The sequence below is a fragment of the Eptatretus burgeri genome, chromosome 8 (assembly GCF_056783735.1).
Source record: "Eptatretus burgeri isolate ZD-2024b chromosome 8, Ebu_testis_v1, whole genome shotgun sequence".
NCBI classification, from domain to species: domain Eukaryota; kingdom Metazoa; phylum Chordata; class Myxini; order Myxiniformes; family Myxinidae; genus Eptatretus; species Eptatretus burgeri.
Window position 1 is genome coordinate 34,463,713 of NC_140968.1, and position 22,950 is coordinate 34,486,662.

At 45.7% G+C, this 22,950-nt stretch overlaps 2 protein-coding genes across 2 annotated transcripts in view; one reads left to right on the plus strand and one right to left on the minus strand.

The window, feature by feature from the left end:
* Positions 1 to 9,930, minus strand: part of TNFAIP8 (TNF alpha induced protein 8) — a 52,609-nt gene extending 42,679 nt beyond the window's left edge. Inside the window, exon 1 of the mRNA XM_085891486.1 lies at positions 9,788 to 9,930. The gene's annotated coding sequence lies outside the window, so the exon portion shown is untranslated. The remainder of the gene's footprint in view (positions 1 to 9,787) is intronic.
* A 46-nt stretch (positions 9,931 to 9,976) lies between these two features.
* LOC147021505 (uncharacterized) overlaps positions 9,977 to 22,950 on the plus strand; it is a 36,886-nt gene continuing 23,912 nt past the window's right edge. The window contains exon 1 of the mRNA XM_085891481.1: positions 9,977 to 10,190. The gene's annotated coding sequence lies outside the window, so the exon portion shown is untranslated. The remainder of the gene's footprint in view (positions 10,191 to 22,950) is intronic.

Genomic DNA, 22,950 nt, shown 5'->3' on the forward strand with positions numbered 1-22,950 from the left:
ACACCAGGTCGGCGCATCGTGTTACCAGGTAGGAAACGTTACGTTTCGTCCTTATCCAGGGAATTCTGCATTTCCATTCACGAGAAAAATACTTGTGTGGCCAACACAAACCAAACGGAGTAGCGAGATAACCTCAAAACCCCGTCGTCTGTATCCTGGGGTAGGAACACCAAACAAGGTCGTATATACAATACAATATAATCATATGGAGCTGAGAGAAGAACGACACACACACACACACAAAAAAAGATTCAAACAAAACAACTATTGTTCCTTGAACAATAGGTATTGACGTGAATGGTTATAAAGGACTCACTGCTCGACACAAAAATCCTACATTTCATTGCACATGCCATGTGGATGCCCTATTGTTGTGTGCTTCTCTTGTTTGCAATGTACTTGACGAATCAAACTTAGTTTAAAAAACACAAAGAAAAACAGACAAGAATGGCTGGACAGGTGTTCAAGTGAGAGGCAGGCATGCAAGTACACATGTGCATGGGTGCAGATCCCGTGAAGTTTAATGTGTACATACAGGTAGGTCAAGTGTGGGAGCATGCGCCGGAGCAGCGGGTCGCTGCGTCCCGTGAAGTTTAATGTGTACAGACGGGTGCACATTAAATCCACGTTCAATCCATCGATCCATCTTTTAATCCCGCAATCCATCCTTGACTCCATCCGTCCATCCATTTCAATCCCTCAGTTTAGTTTCCAGCCCTTATTGCTCAAAGCATAATCGACCATCAACTTTATAGTATTCCATTCTCTTCCTGCACGTCGTTCGTGCATTTCGGCACACTCTACGTTTGTCACACGTGTGCAGTACAGGACCTCCACAAATCACCCGGCAACAACAGCCTCTCCCAAGAAACCTAACTCTGGCAACAACTGCCTCTCCCGAGAAACGCAACTCCAGCAACAACATCCTTTTTTGTGCAACCCAACAACAGCAACATCATCCTCCTAGAAACCAAACTCCGGCAACATCGTCCTTCGAGAAACCCAACTCCAGCAGCAACATCGTCTTCCGAGAAACCCAACTCCAGCAGCAACATCGTCTTCCGAGAAACCCAACTCCAGCAGCAACATCATCTTCCGAGAAACCCAACTCCAGCAGCAACATCATCTTCCAAGAAATCCAACTCCAGCAGCAACATCGTCCTCCGAGAAACCCAACTCCAGCAGCAACATCGTCTTCCGAGAAACCCAACTCCAGCAGCAACATCATCTTCCGAGAAACCCAACTCCGGCAACAATATCGTTTTCCAAGAAACCCAACTCCAGCAGCAACATCGTCCTCCGAGAAACCCAACTCCAGCAGCAACATCGTCTTCCGAGAAACCCAACTCCAGCAGCAACATCATCTTCCGAGAAACCCAACTCCGGCAACAATATCGTTTTCCAAGAAACACTTCCACAACTTAAATGCCATGGTGAGTACGGGCCAATGAGGACGTCCCGCGCAAGGAGCACGTGGTGACTCTTGCTCCCTGGAACTCTGCCGCCCAAGAACTCTGCTCTCTCGAAGCCTGGTCCAGGAAGCTTAAAAGTCAAGTGACTGAAGCTATCCGCTGCTGTTCATGTGCGCTGGAGATCTCATCAGAAGGAAAGCTGCCTGCCTGTTCGTGCGGAGGGACCTGACTGAGCTGGGACAAGCTGTGCTGCGTAAATGCGAGTTGCACTGACCCGAGGCAGGCGGCGTGGGGTGAGACGAGCACGAGAGCGAGGTCTTCAGCTCACCACAGCTCCACATTGACTTAAACGATCTTTTCTTGCTGTCTCGCCAAACCCATAATCATTTACTTTGGATGTACAAAGAGTATCAATGATAAAGGGAGAGCAATCAATGATTTGCCTCTTGACCCATCAGGGCAAGGCACTCATTTGCACCTCACACCCTTCCTTAAAGCTTACATTATCGCCACAATACACCTCTCCCGACATCACATTGACACGCCACAGTCCTTACTTACCCGCTCTCCTCTTTCTTCTCCCCTCCATATTGGGATCAGCACAGGCCAGCCCAAGTTGGGTCAGGTAAGCCAGGGCACAAAGCCAAGCTCTGTTCTAATTCTTAGCTCCTCATCTCTTTCTTGTCTACATTTTCATGGTTGAACCTGTCCTGTATGTATATGTATGTGTGTATATATATATATATATATATATATATATATATATATATATATATATATATATATATATATATATATATATATATTTCTGAAGGGGGAAATATACATGCTAGGGGTAAGTCTACTCTTTTGTGTCTTGACCTGCTTGCCATATGTGCTCATTGATTGCCTGACTGTAAATACATGCATGATTATTGTGATTATAAATACGTGCTGCTTCTCGATTGCAAATAAATGCTCATGTTTTGTTTGGTAAGCATCTTTCAAACCTGCCCAGTCGTCCTTTATTTCATTGGTCTGGCATAGTGTGTGCATAGGGGATAGACAGTAAGTTCTGCTCCACTGATTCACTCTGAGATAGCAGACTCCCACCCATAGTTTCGCTCAACCGTACGTAATAAGTAGAGAGGGTGCGGAGTTGAGAGCACGGTTCCCTCGTAAAGTAACCAAACCACTGGTGAGGCAATGTGATTACCAAGAGCGAGGAGGCTGTTTTGTTTTGTGGCTTCAACTGGTGTTCGCAGTTGCTTAGGCCTAAGTCGCATTTGCCACAGCGGCCGTGGGATTTCCAAAATCTATGGCCACTAGCAATTATAGGGCGGCCGCAGTATTTCCACGGTCACACAATGTAGCAGTCACATACGTTTTTATTTTTCGGGGAGCCGCACGGTGTATTTAGAAATTGTGGAGACCGAAAACGTGGGGGTGCCGTACGGTCTTTGATTTGATGTCGCACGGTGACCTTAGGGCGTCCCTGCGGCAGCCATATAATTTTCAAGGCAGACGCAAGGTAGCCTCAAGGTGACCGCAGGGGGGCCCTAAGGCGAACGTGCGGAGAAACGGACGGTAAGGCCTAAATCACATTTGCCACGGCGGCCGTGGGGTCTACAAAATCTATGGCCACTAGCAATTATAGGGCGGCCGCAGTATTTCCACGGTCACACAATGTAGCAGTCACATACGTTTTTATTTTTCGGGGAGCCGCATGGCGTATTTATAAATTGTGGAGACTGAAAACGTGGGGGTGCCGTACGGTCTTTGATTTGATGTCGCACGGTGACCTTAGGGCGTCCCTGCGGCAGCCATATAATTTTCAAGGCAGACGCAAGGTAGCCTCAAGGTTACCGCAGGGGGGCCCTAAGGCGAACGTGCGGAGAAACGGACGGTAAGGCCTAAATCACATTTGCCACGGCGGCCGTGGGGTCTTCAAAATCTATGGCCACTAGCAATTATAGGGCGGCCGCAGTATTTCCACGGTCACACAATGTAGCAGTCACATACGTTTTTATTTTTCGGGGAGCCGCACGGTGTATTTATAAATTGTGGAGACTGAAAACGTGGGGGTGCCGTACGGTCTTTGATTTGATGTCGCACGGTGACCTTAGGGCGTTCCTGCGGCGGCCATAGAATTTTCAAGGCAGACGCCAGGTGCCCGCAAGGCGACCGCAGGGGGGCCCTAAGGCGAACGTGCGGCCAGACGGATGGTAACGAGTGGGTTCTTTTTTTTTTAACCAGTTCTTTTGTTTCGGCTTGTCGAATTGCTATGGCGAACGTAGAAATGAAAAAAGTTATAACTCTGCATTATAATTCCACGGCGACCTTACGGCCTGTAAAATATAACTAAACGGCGTAGGGCCACCTTGAGGCTACCGCAGAAACTCTGCGGCCGCTGCACGTTTCTGTCAATTCAGAGGGCGTACGGCCGCCGTATCCTCACCATAGAGCAAACGTGATTAAGGCCTAAGCAACGCCTTGGGACGGGGAGGCTCCAGGGTCAGGGGTCGAGCGGCGGGTCCAAGAGACCCCCATCCCCACCTCCACCATCGGCCCGAAACCGTAACAATATAATAACATCCAAAGGTACCAAATTAACATTTAGATGGATGAGTAGGGTGAAGGAAAAGTTGGGGGTTAGGGGTTGGAAGGAAATGGGGGGAGGGGTGGGGAAGTCAGCAAAAACGGGATAAAGCAGAAAAGTGGAAGCAGTGAAAGAGTGCGCGAGTGAGTTCAGACGCCGTGAGGGTGAAGTTAAAGGCCGCGTGCGTGTGAGGTCAAGGACAGCGTGCGTGTGAGGTCAAGGACAGCGTGCGTGTGAGGTCAAGGACAGCGTGCGTGTGAGGTCAAGGACAGCGTGCGTGTGAGGTCAAGGACAGCGTGCGTGTGAGGTCAAGGACAGCGTGCGTGTGAGGTCAAGGACAGCGTGCGTGTGAGGTCAAGGACAGCGTGCGTGTGAGGTCAAGGACAGCGTGCGTGTGAGGTCAAGGACAGCGTGCGTGTGAGGTCAAGGACAGCGTGCGTGTGAGGTCAAGGACAGCGTGCGTGTGAGGTCAAGGACAGCGTGCGTGTGAGGTCAAGGACAGCGTGCGTGTGAGGTCAAGGACAGCGTGCGTGTGAGGTCAAGGACAGCGTGCGTGTGAGGTCAAGGACAGCGTGCGTGTGAGGTCAAGGACAGCGTGCGTGTGAGATCAAGGACAGCGTGCGTGTGAGGTCAAGGACAGCGTGCGTGTGAGGTCAAGGACAGCGTGCGTGTGAGGTCAAGGACAGCGTGTGTGAGATCAAGGACAGCGTGTGTGAGATCAAGGACAGCGTGCGTGTGAGGTCAAGGACAGCGTGTGTGTGCGGTGACGGACCGTGTGTGTGTGTGTGAGGTCAAGGACCGCGTGCATGTGAGGTCAAGGACAGTGTGCGTGAGATCAAGGAGTGCACAAATGACTTCTAAGGATGAAAGAGTGCAAAGAGTGAGCATAATGCAGGTCGGCGCAAGGAGCGAGTTTAGGCAGAGCGAGAGTTTAATAGGGCAGAGTGCAGGCCGGCGCAGAGTGCGAGTTAAAGCAGAGGGTTGGTCGGTGCAGAGGGCGAGTTAAAGCAGAGGGTTGGTCGGCGCAGAGTGCGAGTTAAAGCAGAGGGTTGGTCGGTGCAGAGGGCGAGTTAGGGGAGAGTGCGGGGCAGCTCGGAGTGCGGGTCGATGCAGAGTGTGGATTAGAGCAATGTGCGAGGTCGTGCAGAGAGCGAGTTCGGGCAGAGTGCGAGTTTGGGCAATGAGCGAGTTCCGGCAGAGTGCGGGTCGACGCAGAGTGCGGGCTGACACAGAGTGCGGATTCAGGCAAAGTGTGAGGCCGCGCAGAGTACGGGCCGGTGCAGAGTACGGGCTGGTGCAGAGTTTGGGCTGGTGCAGAGTAAGGGCCGGTGCAGAGTAAGGGCCGGTGCAGAGTAAGGGCCGGTGCAGAGTACGGGCTGGTGCAGAGTTTGGGCTGGTGCAGAGTAAGGGCCGGTGCAGAGTAAGGGCCGGTGCAGAGTAAGGGCCGGTGCAGAGTAAGGGCCGGTGCAGAGTAAGGGCCGGTGCAGAGTATGGGCTGGTGCAGAGTACGGGCTGGTGCAGAGTTTGGGCTGGTGCAGAGTAAGGGCCGGTGCAGAGTAAGGGCCGGTGCAGAGTAAGGGCCGGTGCAGAGTAAGGGCCGGTGCAGAGTAAGGGCCGGTGCAGAGTATGGGCTGGTGCAGAGTACAGGCCGGTGCAGAGTATGGGCCGGTAAGGGTTTGTGCAGGGTGCACGGGGAGTTTGAGATTGAAAGAGTAAAATCACGACATCAATGAGCACAAAGCTTGAATGCAAGGAGCGAGTGAAACAAGTGGAAAGAGTGATTGAGTGAAAGAGGAGTGTGAATGAAAGAGTGAGTGGTTGAGTGAAAGAGGAGTGTGAATGAAAGAGTGAGTGGTTGAGTGAAAGAGGAGTGTGAATGAAAGAGTGAGTGGTTGAGTTAAAGAGGAGTGTGAATGAATGAGTGAGTGGTTGAGTGAAAGAGTTGTGTGAATGAAAGAGTGAGTGGTCGAGTGAAAGAGGAGTGTGAATGAAAGAGTGAGTGGTCGAGTGAAATAGGAGTGTGAATGAAAGAGTGAGTGGTTGAGTGAAAGAGGAGTGTGAATGAAAGAGTGAGTGGTCGAGTGAAAGAGGAGTGTGAATGAAAGAGTGAGTGGTCGAGTGAAAGAGGAGTGTGAATGAAAGAGTGAGTGGTTGAGTGAAAGAGGAGTGTGAATGAAAGAGTGAATGGTCGAGTAAAAGAGGAGTGTGAATGAAAGAGTGAGTGGTTGAGTGAAAGAGGAGTGTGAATGAAAGAGTGAGTGGTTGAGTGAAAGAGGAGTGTGAATGAAAGAGTGAGTGATTGAGTGAAAGAGGAGTGTGAATGAAAGAGTGAGTGGTTGAGTGAAAGAGGAGTGTGAATGAAAGAGTGAATGGTCGAGTAAAAGAGGAGTGTGAATGAAAGAGTGAGTGGTTGAGTGAAAGAGGAGTGTGGATGAAAGAGTGAGTGGTTGAGTGAAAGAGGAGTGTGAATGAAAGAGTGAGTGATTGAGTGAAAGAGGAGTGTGAATGAAAGAGTGAGTGGTTGAGTGAAAGAGGAGTGTGAATGAAAGAGTGAGTGGTTGAGTGAAAGAGTTGTGTGAATGAAAGAGTGAGTGATTGAGTGAAAGAGTTGTGTGAATGAAAGAGTGAGTGGTTGAGTGAAAGAGGAGTGTGAATGAAAGAGTGAGTGGTTGAGTGAAAGAGGAGTGTGAATGAAAGAGTGAGTGGTTGAGTTAAAGAGGAGTGTGAATGAATGAGTGAGTGGTTGAGTGAAAGAGTTGTGTGAATGAAAGAGTGAGTGGTCGAGTGAAAGAGGAGTGTGAATGAAAGAGTGAGTGGTCGAGTGAAATAGGAGTGTGAATGAAAGAGTGAGTGGTTGAGTGAAAGAGGAGTGTGAATGAAAGAGTGAGTGGTCGAGTGAAAGAGGAGTGTGAATGAAAGAGTGAGTGGTCGAGTTAAAGAGGAGTGTGAATGAAAGAGTGAGTGGTTGAGTGAAAGAGGAGTGTGAATGAAAGAGTGAATGGTCGAGTAAAAGAGGAGTGTGAATGAAAGAGTGAGTGGTTGAGTGAAAGAGGAGTGTGAATGAAAGAGTGAGTGGTTGAGTGAAAGAGTTGTGTGAATGAAAGAGTGAGTGGTTGAGTGAAAGAGGAGTGTGAATGAAAGAGTGAGTGGTTGAGTGAAAGAGGAGTGTGAATGAAAGAGTGAGTGGTTGAGTGAAAGAGTTGTGTGAATGAAAGAGTGAGTGGTTGAGTGAAAGAGGAGTGTGAATGAAAGAGTGAGTGGTTGAGTGAAAGAGGAGTGTGAATGAAAGAGTGAGTGGCTGAGTGAAAGAGTTGTGTGAATGAAAGAGTGAGTGGTTGAGTGAAAGAGTTGTGTGAATGAAAGAGTGAGTGGTTGAGTGAAAGAGGAGTGTGAATGAAAGAGTGAGTGGTTGAGTGAAAGAGTTGTGTGAATGAAAGAGTGAGTGGTTGAGTGAAAGAGGAGTGTGAATGAAAGAGTGAGTGGTTGAGTGAAAGAGGAGTGTGAATGAAAGAGTGAGTGGTTGAGTTAAAGAGGAGTGTGAATGAATGAGTGAGTGGTTGAGTGAAAGAGTTGTGTGAATGAAAGAGTGAGTGGTCGAGTGAAAGAGGAGTGTGAATGAAAGAGTGAGTGGTCGAGTGAAATAGGAGTGTGAATGAAAGAGTGAGTGGTTGAGTGAAAGAGGAGTGTGAATGAAAGAGTGAGTGGTCGAGTGAAAGAGGAGTGTGAATGAAAGAGTGAGTGGTCGAGTGAAAGAGGAGTGTGAATGAAAGAGTGAGTGGTTGAGTGAAAGAGGAGTGTGAATGAAAGAGTGAATGGTCGAGTAAAAGAGGAGTGTGAATGAAAGAGTGAGTGGTTGAGTGAAAGAGGAGTGTGAATGAAAGAGTGAGTGGTTGAGTGAAAGAGGAGTGTGAATGAAAGAGTGAGTGGTTGAGTGAAAGAGTTGTGTGAATGAAAGAGTGAGTGGTTGAGTGAAAGAGGAGTGTGAATGAAAGAGTGAGTGGTTGAGTGAAAGAGGAGTGTGAATGAAAGAGTGAGTGGTTGAGTGAAAGAGTTGTGTGAATGAAAGAGTGAGTGGTTGAGTGAAAGAGGAGTGTGAATGAAAGAGTGAGTGGTTGAGTGAAAGAGGAGTGTGAATGAAAGAGTGAGTGGCTGAGTGAAAGAGTTGTGTGAATGAAAGAGTGAGTGGTTGAGTGAAAGAGTTGTGTGAATGAAAGAGTGAGTGGTTGAGTGAAAGAGGAGTGTGAATGAAAGAGTGAGTGGTTGAGTGAAAGAGTTGTGTGAATGAAAGAGTGAGTGGTTGAGTGAAAGAGGAGTGTGAATGAAAGAGTGAGTGGTTGAGTGAAAGAGGAGTGTGAATGAAAGAGTGAGTGGCTGAGTGAAAGAGTTGTGTGAATGAAAGAGTGAGTGGTTGAGTGAAAGAGTTGTGTGAATGAAAGAGTGAGTGGTTGAGTGAAAGAGGAGTGTGAATGAAAGAGTGAGTGGTTGAGTGAAAGAGTTGTGTGAATGAAAGAGTGAGTGGTTGAGTGAAAGAGGAGTGTGAATGAAAGAGTGAGTGGTTGAGTGAAAGAGGAGTGTGAATGAAAGAGTGAGTGGTTGAGTTAAAGAGGAGTGTGAATGAATGAGTGAGTGGTTGAGTGAAAGAGTTGTGTGAATGAAAGAGTGAGTGGTCGAGTGAAAGAGGAGTGTGAATGAAAGAGTGAGTGGTCGAGTGAAATAGGAGTGTGAATGAAAGAGTGAGTGGTTGAGTGAAAGAGGAGTGTGAATGAAAGAGTGAGTGGTCGAGTGAAAGAGGAGTGTGAATGAAAGAGTGAGTGGTCGAGTGAAAGAGGAGTGTGAATGAAAGAGTGAGTGGTTGAGTGAAAGAGGAGTGTGAATGAAAGAGTGAATGGTCGAGTAAAAGAGGAGTGTGAATGAAAGAGTGAGTGGTTGAGTGAAAGAGGAGTGTGAATGAAAGAGTGAGTGGTTGAGTGAAAGAGGAGTGTGAATGAAAGAGTGAGTGGTTGAGTGAAAGAGTTGTGTGAATGAAAGAGTGAGTGGTTGAGTGAAAGAGGAGTGTGAATGAAAGAGTGAGTGGTTGAGTGAAAGAGGAGTGTGAATGAAAGAGTGAGTGGTTGAGTGAAAGAGTTGTGTGAATGAAAGAGTGAGTGGTTGAGTGAAAGAGGAGTGTGAATGAAAGAGTGAGTGGTTGAGTGAAAGAGGAGTGTGAATGAAAGAGTGAGTGGCTGAGTGAAAGAGTTGTGTGAATGAAAGAGTGAGTGGTTGAGTGAAAGAGTTGTGTGAATGAAAGAGTGAGTGGTTGAGTGAAAGAGGAGTGTGAATGAAAGAGTGAGTGGTTGAGTGAAAGAGTTGTGTGAATGAAAGAGTGAGTGGTTGAGTGAAAGAGGAGTGTGAATGAAAGAGTGAGTGGTTGAGTGAAAGAGTTGTGTGAATGAAAGAGTGAGTGGTTGAGTGAAAGAGTTGTGTGAATGAAAGAGTGAGTGGTTGAGTGAAAGAGTTGTGTGAATGAAAGAGTGAGCGATTAAAAAGAGTGAGTGAAAAAGACTTTCTGAACCGAGCGGGTCCAAGATAACTTTATATAAATACAGCGCTAAACACATTTACACGTTCACCGAAGGCTCAATGTCGTTTTAAAACTTTCTCCGTCAAGTCACAACTTGCCCGGAGCATTTTATCGCCTTCCCCGTCTCATTCTGTCACTTTCATCGAAGTCAAGACGAACTCGCTGCTCATTCCGTCCACAAGTCATTTCAACTCAACATCGACAACGACGTGACTGTGTCCACCGAGTCTCGCTCACCTTTCCCGGTTCCGTCAGGACACTCCTCGAGCGGGACGGGGCTGCGCCTCTGCCTTTCCCGTCCACTCTCTCCGTCCGCTCCCTCTCGCCCTCTTCCTTCTGCTTCTCACTGACGCCTGTCAACTCCCGTCGGGCGGTGTATAACTCGGAGGTCGCTTGTTCGTCATTTTACTCTTAAATTACTCACGCCGTCGCCATCTGAAGGATGATAATAAAAACACACTGAATCGGCACAATTTTCAAGAGTAATCGGTTATAAAAGGGTATGATAAATGTTCACCTGCTAAACCGATGCGACTGAAGAGACTGAGTAAACGGAACTCGACGAGCGTCTGCGAGGAGGTTTAACCTCGTTTGCTGTGCTTGTGGAAAATTCAGATTGAGGAACTTCGATTAGCTGCAGGTAATGTTATATTATTATATTATATAGCGGACTCCAATCGGGGAATACAGCCAGATAACATGGACATTATAATTGTAACTATAACTTCATTTTTTTAAAACTATAAACTTAACAATCATTCGCCACCACAAACATGAATTCCCTGCCTCACTCTCGAGCAAGGAGGAGGTAGTGAGGTCAGGCATTAGCGAGGGGGTAACGATCGCAGGCAATGTTGAGGGTGTTGCAAGTAGAGGCAGTGGTGAGGGTGTAGTGAGGTCAGGCAGTAGTGAGGGGGTAGGGAGGTCAGGCAGTGGTGAGGGTGTAGTGAGGTCAGGCAGTAGTGAGGGGTAGGGAGGTCAGGCAGTAGTGAGGGGCAGGGAGGTCAGGCAGTAGTGAGGGGGTAGGGAGGTCAGGCAGTGGTGAGGGGGTAGGGAGGTCAGGCAGTAGTGAGGGGGTAGGGAGGTCAGGCAGTAGTGAGGGGGTAGGGAGGTCAGGCAGTAGTGAGGTCAGGCAGTGGTGAGGGGGTAGGCAGGTCAGGCAGTAGTGAGCAGGTAGTGAGGTCAGGCAGTGGTGAGGGTGTTGCAAATAGAGGCAGTGGTGAGGGGGTAGTGAGGTCAGGCAGTGGTGAGCAGGTAGTGAGGTCAGGCAGTGGTGAGGGGGTAGTGAGGTCAGGCAGTAGTGAGGGGCAGGGAGGTCAGGCAGTAGTGAGGGGGTAGGGAGGTCAGGCAGTGGTGAGGGGGTAGGGAGGTCAGGCAGTAGTGAGGGGGTAGGGAGGTCAGGCAGTAGTGAGGGGGTAGGGAGGTCAGGCAGTAGTGAGGTCAGGCAGTGGTGAGGGGGTAGGGAGGTCAGGCAGTAGTGAGCAGGTAGTGAGGTCAGGCAGTGGTGAGGGTGTTGCAAATAGAGGCAGTGGTGAGGGGGTAGTGAGGTCAGGCAGTGGTGAGCAGGTAGTGAGGCCAGGCAGTGGTGAGGGGGTAGTGAGGTCAGGCAGTGGTGAGGGGGTAGTGAGGTCAGGCAGTGGTGAGGGAGTAGTGAGGTCAGGCAGTGGTGAGGGAGTAGTGAGGTCAGGCAGTGGTGAGGGGGTAGTGAGGTCAGGCAGTGGTGAGGGGGTAGTGAGGTCAGGCAGTGGTGAGGGAGTAGTGAGGTCAGGCAGTGGTGAGTGGGTAGTGAGGTCAGGCAGTGGTGAGTGGGTAGTGAGGTCAGGCAGTGGTGAGGGAGTAGTGAGGTCAGGCAGTGGTAAGTGGGTAGTGAGGTCAGGCAGTGGTGAGCGGGTAGTGAGGTCAGGCAGTGGTGAGCGGGTAGCGAGTACAGACAGAACTAACAAGCTAACTAACAAACTAACAAGCTGAGATCCTCGTCCTCTTAATGATGACGTCATAAAAACGAATATGACGTCATTGTAATGTATCAGGTTTGCAATAAATTATCTGTGCTAATGCCCGGCTTGATTCCCGCAAACAAAATTCAAACAGCTTGCTGAGTTTCAGAGACAATGGTATAGGCGATTTCCATTTGCGGCGATATTATGACGTCAACTTTTTTTCTAGGAAGAATTTCTAAAATCGGAGATGGTCACTGCCTTTGTGTGGGATTTCTGCATATTCATGGCAAGTTTCACGAAGATCCGATGAAAACTCTGGGTTGTGAAACAAAAAATGTCAAAAAATAGGAATGACGTCATAAAAATTGATATGACGTCATAGTGATGTTTCATATGTGCGGTAATTCATCTGTGCTAATGTCCTGTTCGATTCCCGCAAACAGAATTCAAAAAGCTTGCCAAGTTTCAGAGATAATTTTTTTAGGCGATTTCCATTAGCGGAGATATATTGACGTCATAACTTTTTTCCTCGGAGGAATTTTCAAAATGCAAGATGGTTACTGTCTGCGCAGGGAGTTTTTACTTATATATGCCAAGTTTCAGGAAGTTTCGATGAAAACTGTAGGCTGTGAAACAAAAAAGTCCACAATAAGAAGATGAAGAACAACAACGTGAGTAAGACTTAGAGATCCTCTACGAGGATCTAAAAATCATCTTGGCCCGATCTCTCAATGGTAAAGAATCACTTAGAAATAAAACCAAATTCTCATGAATTCATCCTTGTTACACACCCAACCTGTCCAACAGATTTCGTCCGAATCTGTCCATAAAGTTTTGAGATATACTGCTCACAGACAGACAAACAGGGGAAAAAGCATAACCTCCATCCATCCACCTTAGGTGGTGGAAGTAATAATAAACATCGGGGAAATACACCTGGGCACTCACCTGGTTGTGGCTGAATAAGAAAACCAGAGAACCACTGGTAGGCATGGATAACCCACAAAATATGTAACGGAGAAGAAAGTAAATACCGATGGATGTTTTTTTTTTAATGCCATGAACAAACCTTGGTACATTATGGGTGATAAAGGTTGTGGTCAAGTTTCATAGAAATTGTGTGTATGGTTTCAGAGAAGAAAACAAATACATATTTTGAGGGGAAACCACCCACCCCCCCACCCCCACCCCACCCACCCCCCGTAGGACCCCTTAGACTCCAATTTTTATTTATTTATTGTCGTGAACAAACGGGTGATGAACAAACGGGCAGTAAATCACGGGTGATGAAGGTGGTACTCAAGTTTCAACGAAATTCTGTGTGTAGTTTCAAAGAAGAAAGCAGATACCTCTTTTGGGGGGAAACTCCCTTGTAGACCCAAGACCCCAATTACGTTAATGGTGTGAACAAGCTTTGGTACATCATGGGTGATGAAACTTGTGGTCAAGTTTCATTGGATTTGTGTGTGGTTTCGGAGAAGAAAGCAAATAATTATTTTGGGGGGCAACCCCCCACAGTCCCCCCCCATACCCCGATTTTTCCAATGTAATGAACAAACATTGGTACATCATGGGTGGTGAAGGTTGTGGTGAAATTTCATCGGAATTGTGTTGTTTCTGAGAAGAAAGAAAATACCTCCTTTGGGGGGCAACTCCCCCCCCCGTCCCACTGTCGACCCTGATTTTTTTTAATGGCATGAACAATCTTTGGTATGTCACGGGCGTTAAAGTTATGGTCAAGGTTCATTGAAATTGTGTGTGTCGCTTCAGAGAAGAAAGCAAATACCTCATTTAGGGGGCACCCCCCTTACATCACCTTAAATCCCAATTTTTCTAATGTCATGAACAATCTTTGGTACATCATGGGTGCTGAAGGTTGTGGTGAAGTTTCATCAGAATTGTGAATGTAGTTTCTGAGAAGAAAGCAAATACCTATTTTGGGGGGCAACCCCCCCCCCTTGTGGACACCCTTGGACCCAGATGTTATTTTTTAATGCCATGAACAATCCTTGGTAAATCACAGGTGATGAAGGTTGTGGTCAAGTTTCATTGGAATTGTGTGTGTCGCTTCAGAGAAGAAAGCAAATACCTCATTTAGGGGGCACCCCCCTTACATCACCTTAAATCCCAATTTTTCTAATGTCATGAACAATCTTTGGTACATCATGGGTGCTGAAGGTTGTGGTGAAGTTTCATCAGAATTGTGAATGTAGTTTCTGAGAAGAAAGCAAATACCTATTTTGGGGGCAAACCCCCCCCCCCTTGTGGACACCCTTGGACCCAGATGTTATTTTTTAATGCCATGAACAATCCTTGGTACATCACAGGTGATGAAGGTTGTGGTCAAGTTTCATTGGAATTGTGCACTTTATGAGAACAAAGCAAACACCTATCTTGGGGGGCAACCCCCCCCCCGTAAATCCCCTCAGATCTCGAAGGTTTTTTTAATGGCGCGAACAAACTTTAGTACAACAGGGGTGATGAAGGTTGTGGTCAAGTTTCATCGAAATTGTGTGTGTAGTTTCGGAGAAAAAAGGCACATACAAATGTTTGGGGGGCAATCTACACACAATTTTGAAACCACACACACAATTTCGATGAAACTTGACCACAACCTTTATCACTGTGATGTACCAAGGTTTGTTCATGGCATTGAAAAAAAAATCCATAGGTATTTACGTTGTTCTCGTTACATATTTTGTGGGTCATCCATGCCTACCAGTGGTTCCCTGGTGATGTTATGCAATACCCAAGAGTATTGTCCCAAGATTTGATTTTAACACCCTGGTGATGTCCCTGAGCTTGGCTGTTGGGTAGTTTGTTTGCATACAGCAGCTTGGCTGTTGGGTAGTTATAATTTTGTTGAGGTGCGACTATAAGCTGATGCTGTGCCACTCTACCAGTGCACTGGTACTCATTTCGCCAACCTCGGAAGGATGAAAGGTTGAGTCAACCCCACCTGGTGTTTATTCAGCAGCCAACAGTGCTCAAACTCAGGACCCTAAGATCCCAAGCCAGCCACCCTAACCACTAAGCCAACACCAGGCTTATCAAATCTCTGTTATTCCTTGTTTCATGTCGATGTGACAGCCAGCTTTACATTCATTGTTCTAAACAATTCTTGTGTCAAGGTGTAGCACCCCCTGTTGGCACGGTATCACACCAGCTTTGTTCTGTCCATTCGGTCAGGAATCGAACCCTCACGTGACAGAGCACGCCCCACAACTGAGCTAACACACAACTTTTAAAACGTCGTGGAAACCTTTGCAGGAACGTGATAATCCTCATATGCCGTCACAGAGCGTCGGTGCTGCTGAAGCAGCTTCCTGAGCGAGGGTTATACTGGGTGGTTTGCCATTGCCTTCCAAGCAGTATTTCAGGCAGGAATTTGGTGCCAGCGATAGCTCGCCTACTCTTCGCGAAGGACACCGTGGGGTCATTGACATCCACCAACAAATTTCGGTGGACGGGATGCCCAGTTTAATGTGCATTGGAGAGACAACACACATTGATGATTTACACAGCCTGTGAAACACCGGGATGACAGTTTATAGCCGGACCGAGATTCGAACCCAGGCTGGGTAGCTTCGAGGTGAGTGTGCATACCTCGAGGCTACCCCATCAGCCCAAGTCGTATCTTATCACACTGTTAATAAACAAACTGCGATTCCATGTTGTATTTATATGTTTAAAATGTATCTCGTTTGGTGTCATGCATTTCTTCTGATTCAATGTTGAGCTTTGCTTGTGTGTGGAGCTTTTCAAATGCAGCGTGGGAAGAGGCCGCCAGAAACGGGAGACAGCTGAACATCTGAATAGACACCACACTTCGCATTATACAATACACAATGGTATATGAGTACTCATTGAACCATGAGTTACCCCACAACTTACATCCTCCCAGCTAGACATCCTACCACTCACAGACACTCTTTGCTTCCTATCAAGAATCCAGTTTACATTCCAGTTAGCTACCTAGCCAGCCACTCCACAAGCGCTCATCTTGGCTAACGTCCTCCTCTGTGGTCCCTTATTAAATGCCTTCTTCAAGTCTAGATATACTGGAGAGACATGGCAGAAGTAAATAGACACCTTAAATTTATTCATTTCATCTGTATAAAGCAAGTTTTACTCAGTGATTTGTACTAATATTCAACTATTTATTTGCGTTAACGAGTTCCTATGTACTGTATGACAATTAACTCCGCCTCGAACCCAGGGAGCACACGACCTTTGCGATTTACAGAGGATGAATTGTTGGCAAATCAGAAGGTGGAGTCAGCCAACGGCAGGCAGAACCTTGGCATTCCGCTTTCTACGGTCAATCGGGTGATTGTGCAATTCACCAGCGAAGGCAAGGAATCCACAGCTTCCTGTTCTGGTCGACCTGGGCCCTCAGAAAGGTGTCTTTGAGCTGTCAAGCGGTCCATTGAGAAAACTCTCCATTGCAAGGCAGCAGATGTTGCAGAGGAGGTCCAAGTTAGCTCAAGAACTGCTGTGCGGTACCTTCATCAACTGGGCTACTATGGGAGAGCAGCTCAGAGAAAACCTCTTCTTCAACCAGCCAACATTCAAAGGAGAAAGAAATGGGCTGACGAGATGGCCACCAGACCCTTGAAGTTTTGGCAAACTGTATTTTTTTTTCAGATGAGTCCCAATTTACTCAATTTTTTAACAGTGGACGCGTTTGGGTCTGGAGACTTCCCAGTCAAGAGTTCTCTTTGAACCGATTACAGCCAACTGCCAAACACGGTGGTTTTTCAGTGATGGTGTGGGGAGCAATCTGGAGCACTAGTCAGTCAGAGCTTGTGGAGTGTGTTGGCAACATCAGCTCTACAATATACATTTATATCCTTGAGGATGGACATCTCCCCGTCTTCTCCACTGGTCAGATGGTCAAAAACAACACTGTTCATGGAAGATGGAGCTCCATGCCACACTGCAAGAAAAGACCAAAGAATGGCAGGACAAAAATGGGATCAAGCGTCGTCTATGGCCAAGTCGGTCTCCTGACCTGAATCCCATTGAACACCTCTGGGCCATATTGGATCGAGCTGTGCGGGAAAAGTCCAGGAAACCAACATTACGGGCAGAATTTATAAACCTTTTGTGTGAAACCTGGACAGAAATCCCACGAGAAAATTTCGGAACTTGTTCGTTCTATGTCTGAAAGAGTAAAAGCATTGAAATCCACAAATGGCAAGTCTACCAAATACTAGTGAGTGTATGTATTAAATTGGATCAAATATACTTCGAATGTTCAAGAAATACATTCTTTAAAAATTATGGTGTCTATCTACTTCTGTCATATCTCTGTACATCCACTGCACTTCCCACATCCACCCAATCAGAAACTGCTTCGTTACACTCCAATAAATTTGTTAAACATGACTCTGCTTTGATAAATCCATGCTGACTGTCTTTAATTAGTTTGTATTTATTTATCCTCATCTGATCCCTAATTCACGTCTACAACAACTTCCCTGCAACTGAAGTCAAAGTAAGAGTTCAACAATTCCGCAATTCTTCTCTGGATCCTTTTTTAAAAATAAGTGTTACATTTGCTTCTCTCCAAACCTCTTGCATTGGCCTGACTCCAACGAATTATTAAACATTTCCACTAAAATCCCACTTATCTGCTCTGCTACCTTAGTCAATACTCTCAGGTGAATATTATCTGGCTCTGGAGCTTTATCTACTCTTAGATTTCCTAACTCCCTCCACTCTGACCTGAATATTCTGTGAAAGCCCTTCAGCTATTGACAATAAGATTGTTCGTAATGCACACAATGCTTGTCTTTTACTCCAGCCCTGCAATGTATTAAGCTTTTTCTCCAATGCTACATATTGCCTTCTGTGTTGTTTTGTGGGAACACTGTGGAAAGGATCGTAGTAAGGAAAGAGAATGAGCATGAATGGACCAGTGGGGGTATAGGGGTAGAATATCCACCATGTTTACGTGCATTAATAAATAGCCCCACAAATCAACATTTTGACTTTTAAAAGTTGGGTTAATTAGTGAACCAATTTACACATAAACGGTCTTGTTGTTATTTTTTGTATACGTTGTCGAGGCTCATATAAGAGATAACCCACAGAACACATAACAAGGGGAGCAGGAGACAAGAGGGTCAGAAGAGGGAAGCACAAAACAGTGGGGAACAGAGACATTTGGAGATTTGTAGAAGGGAGAGGGATTGGGCGGGGTACACTGAGTAAACAAGACTGACACTACAGAGAGTTTCAGGAAGGAAAGCAGGGAGTTTGAAGGTGGGTTTGGGATGAACGGGAGTAGAAAAGATCAGATGGGGGAAGATGTGTGAATGAACAGCTCTTTTGAAGAACTTGGGAGAAGAGTGGAATTGAAGAGAGTGTGTGAGTTTGTTCCAGAGGCAGGGAAAAAGAGGAATGAAAGAGTGAAGGTGAGCAGTGATTTTTCATTTTGGTAGTTTTACCAGAAGGGGATTGCTGGTGGACCCTTGAGCACCTTGCGGAAATATGGTGGGGGGGGGGGCGTGACAGATCACAGACAGAGCAAGTGGGGGGGGGTGAGGCCGGAGAGGAGACGGTAGAAGACAGAAAGGCCACCGACCTGCCTGCAGTGAGACAGTGAGAGACCAGAAGACTCAGCTTCATCGTGGGAGTTACTAATGATCCTAAAAGCCTTGGTTTCCACAGTGTGAAGCCGAGCTCAGTGCAAGGCGGGAGCACCGGCCCAGAGGGGAGAGCAGTACTCCATCAGGCTGTGGATGAAAGCTTTGTATGTGGTCAGGAGCTCAGGTGTGCAAAGGAAGGACTTTGCACGACGGAGAATGCCCAGTCGGCAGAAAGTGAAGAAACTTTTGGCTTTGTCGGTGATTGGCTTTGGAGGCCAGCTTGGCGTTCAATATAAAGCTTAATATAAAGTTTAATCGGCGACTGCTGTTTCATATAAAGCTGTAAGTTTGTCCTCTGTTTATACCTCTGCAGCCGGTCACCGGAGATCATTTGTTGTGTGTGTGTGTGTGTGTGTGTGTGTGTGTGTGTGTGTGTGTGTGTGTGTGTGTGTGTGTGTTGTTTTGTCTGGCTTCCTTCTTTGGACTACAGTGCAGTAATTGGTCTTTATTTTGATCTAATTGTGCTTTGGTGAGGGCTATATTGGCTGTTGTATTTCCTGTTGTCACACCACCAACAACAACAACCACAGCACCATCAATAACAACACTAGGAAAAAGGCAATGAATTTGAGAACAGGAGAATAAGGAGGTAAGGATGACGAGGTGAGAAGGCATGGACACATTCTCCTGAGCTGTCACGTTCTGTTTCAATCGTTGCATATCATTTTAAAACTGACATACCCAGAGAAGGAGGAATCGGGGGTTGTTTGTATGCGAACCTATGAGAATTCAGTGACTCACCTATTCCCTGACCATGACAGATCAACTTCTACCCACTTTGCGTTTGTCTGTGGAGATTCATCTTTGCTTCGTATATCATACCCAGTGAGGTATTCTTTGCTGAACTCCCTTTATTTGCTGAACTTACCTGTCAGACATCGCACTGCTGTTCTATCGGTGACATTTTGAAAGCTGCTCCTTACATACCCTTGTTGGCATCATTTGGGGTGATTTACGCGCCATTTTTGAGAAGGCATTCGACTGGTTGACTGGTGCATACTCTTAGAGCTGATTCATCCCTCCAACCTCTTCTGCCCCTCAAGTAACACATCATCCTTTGCAGCTTGGAGTTCCTGTCTTTATCATCTGTGATATAACTTTACCTGTGGACTCGGGTTCTTCTTGATTGCTTTGGTGATATGAGGACTTCACTTTCTGACAATTTGTAAAATGTGACTGGCCAGTCGGCTTCATCCTTTGCTCACCCTCCCGACTAGATCCTTTCAACCATGCTCACCGCCGACCTTTCACCCATTTATAAACCCCTGGGGTTTACTGTAGGAACTGCTTGCTTGCTTGCTTGAGATAAGTTGCCACACCGAGAGTCGTTAATTAACTTATAGCTGCATTGTTGTGTGTGAGACGTTTGTACTTATTTAATTTGGGGATTCTTAGGAAAGTCCTTCAGTGTTACATTTAATTGGTATTATTGTGCTTAACTTCGACAGTGGGGAGTAATATATATTCCTCAGAAAGTTACCCTTCTGTTTTCTGTCATATGTTTGTTTCATCCTTAAAACATCACAAAGGGCACAGTTTTGTCCTTATTTCCTGCCGTGACACCCTCTGGGTTACTGGTGCACTCGCTGTGGTGCCCTGAGGTTGATGTGTAACAGAAATTGGGGGCTCGTCCGGGATCTGAAACCAAATTACCAATAATAATAAATTGATTTGAAGAAAACCGAGTGAAACAAACAAATAATGAAAATGTTATTTGATGTAAAGAAGTTTGTTGAGTCACCAGATGTGGAACAACTTGTTGCATGAAAGAAAGTGGAGCTTCTTGAAGTAGATAAGCAGTGTAACCTAGAGGTGAGACCAATTCCAAAGAAAGCTGAAATTCTGTCATTCATGATAAAAAAAATTTAGACCTATTCCAAAGAAAGCTGAAATTCTGTCATTCATGATAAAAAAAATTTAGTTGAGGAGAAGCATTTGGAGGAATCTGCATTCCAATTGTTAATGGACGAGTCTGAACGTATTGAGTTGCGAAAATTGGAGTTGCAGACAAAAGAATTGATTCGGGAAAGAGAAAAGTTAAAAGAACCAGAGATACCATGTAAAGAACAAGAAAACAAAAAAACAAAGGAATTTCAAACTTAACTGGAGATCCAGGAAAGAGAAAGGGTTAAAGAACTGGAGATGCAGGAAATAGAAATGGAATGCAAGTTGAAAGAAATGGAGATGTGGAGCCAAGAGCAAGAAAGGGAATGTAAGCTGAAATAGCTGGAGATTCAGGGAGAGTTTAAATTAAGGGAATTAGAAATACAGGGTGGAAATAGGACCACGTCTTCCCAATTCTCTCGGTCAACCAGTCAGAAGTCTTAGGACATTACCAGACATGTGAGACTTGTTCCCCCCTTTAATAAGAGAGGAGATAAATACTTCCTTCACTTTGAAAAAGTGGTACTAACCTTGGGGTGGACTAAGGAATTTTGGACTATGTTATTGCAAAGTGTTTTTGAAGGAAAAGCTCAAGATATTTACTCTGCTTTACCTATTGACCAGTGTTCACAGTGTAACGAGGTAAAAAGGGCAGTTCTTATAGCCTCATAATTGGTTCCAGAGGCTTTCAGGCAGAAGTTCAAGCAATGCAGGAAGAAATTTGATGAAACTCATGTGGAATTTGCTTGGGAAAAAGAGACTTTGTTGGATAGGTGGTTTACTTCCAAGGAAATCGTGAAAGACTTTGACAGATTAAGGCAGTTGATGTTATTGGAGGAATTTAAACAGTGTGTGCATTTTGACATTAGGACATATTTGGATGAATGAAAGGGAGAGGAGTTGCACACCGCAGCATCGATAACTGACAATTATGCTCTGACTCACAAAATCTATGTCCACAAACTGGGTTTTCCAACCAAAAGCAACCTAGGGAGCTGTAGTAAACCAAGTCAGGAAAATAGACCCTTATTTAAAGGTCCTCCAGAAAAGGCCCATGCCAAGTTTGATTACTGGGCACAAAAAATACTTTTCGTCTGCTACTAAGGGAAATGCAGGTGTTCTTGGCTAATTCTGGGCTGCTGATTTCAAATCTGGAGTCAGAATTTAGCCAGCATGTCAGCTTTTCAGAATATGTATATGTGCTGATGATACCCAGCATGCTATATTAGATACTTTTATTATTGGAGGTCACCACATTGTACATCTAATATCAGTGCTTTGTTATTACTTTCATGTCACATTTCGATAACAATGATTGATCTCTTTGTATAATGTGTGGTATACAAACCAAGAACATAAACAAGTTTCAGAAAAGAAGTTAATAAAATATTAGAACATGGTAAGCTTAGGAAGGGTGCAAAGTTGATAGGGAAATCTGCCCCATTGTGAGTGATTCAGAAACAACACTTCAAGTTTACACTCTTCCTTTCAAGATAGTCAGCGCAGGCACTGTTCAGATGTGTTCAGAAGTGTGTGAGACACTTGCTCTTGTACTTGTGTGTGGAACTGGTCTCCCGTTGTAGGAACCAGCAGTAATCACCCATCATGTTTGGGTTGAATCGGCCTTGATACCTAGTTTCCACGACCAAAATGTCGTGGTGGAACCTTTTGACAAGCTCATCACTTATCTCACCCAGATTAGGTGGAAAGAAATCAGAATGAGAATGCAAGAAGTGCATTTTAACAGACATCCTTGACTCTTATTCGTAATAAATTCGTAACCTGGTATTTGCTTAGTGGTTAGAGTGGTGGCCTGGGATCCTAGGGTCCTGAGTTCAAGCCCTGTTGGACACGGAATTAACACCAGGGGGTTGACTCAGCCTGTCATCCTTCCGAGGTCGGCAAAATGAGAACCAGTGCAGCAGCCAAAAGGCTGCACACGAAGGGAAGGGGTATCGACGGATTGATTAAATCTGGTATTGGTGCGGTGCAGACATGATGGGCCGAATGTTCTTCTCCTGTGCATTAATTCCTTGTAAATCCTACCCCCCATTCGCTGATGGGCCTTTAACATGTTGTCCACTAATTCCACAGACTGTTCAGCTCTATGGTTCCCAAGAAAGTTCTGCACCACCAACACAAATGCTTCCCATGCTGCAAACTTAAATGGGTTCAGTTTATTTTTGAATTCGAAATCACACATGAGTTCTCGGATCTGGGGCCAAACGAAAATGCCTGCTTTGAGTTTTGCATGTTTTCTCTGCATCAATCTTCTCTCCGAGATATTGGAAGCCATTACCATCGTGATCCAATGCCTTTCCAAAATTTTTCATCAGGGATAGGGTTAGTTAAAAATTGTAATGCCACGTGGAAAATTTTACTTAAATATTCATAGCTTGGTCAGTTTTCATCCATTTTAAATAATTTTTTTGTGACGTGCATTCGAAGCGCTATTTATGAGAAATAATATTCTACAACAGTTGTATTGCTATAATCGAAACCAAAAATACAAAAAATACCAATTTATGATCATTCAAAATCACCCACCAGGGCAAGCTACTATAATTTGACCAATGTAGAACTCAAAATCCATATGTGCTGAGAAAACTCTGACTTAAGATTCATAATCAGCATTCTCGATTTCGTCAAGAACACATGCTTACATCCCAGTAGCGAAATCTTTGTAGTCCAGTATTATTTGAAGCCTGCTTCCCAAAAGTTAATTTTTTTCTTGTGCTCAGAAACAGACCACAGAATTTTCATCAAGATTTACTTGTGCTTATTGCAGGAGGAAAGGACACATAATATCTCAGTACTGCATTTTGGAAAGGAGAAACCAAAGTGCTTATCGGAAAAAGCCTCCTCCAACTGCACTTGCTAATGCTCAAAACCGCCTTTTGCGGGCAATGACTGTTGAAGG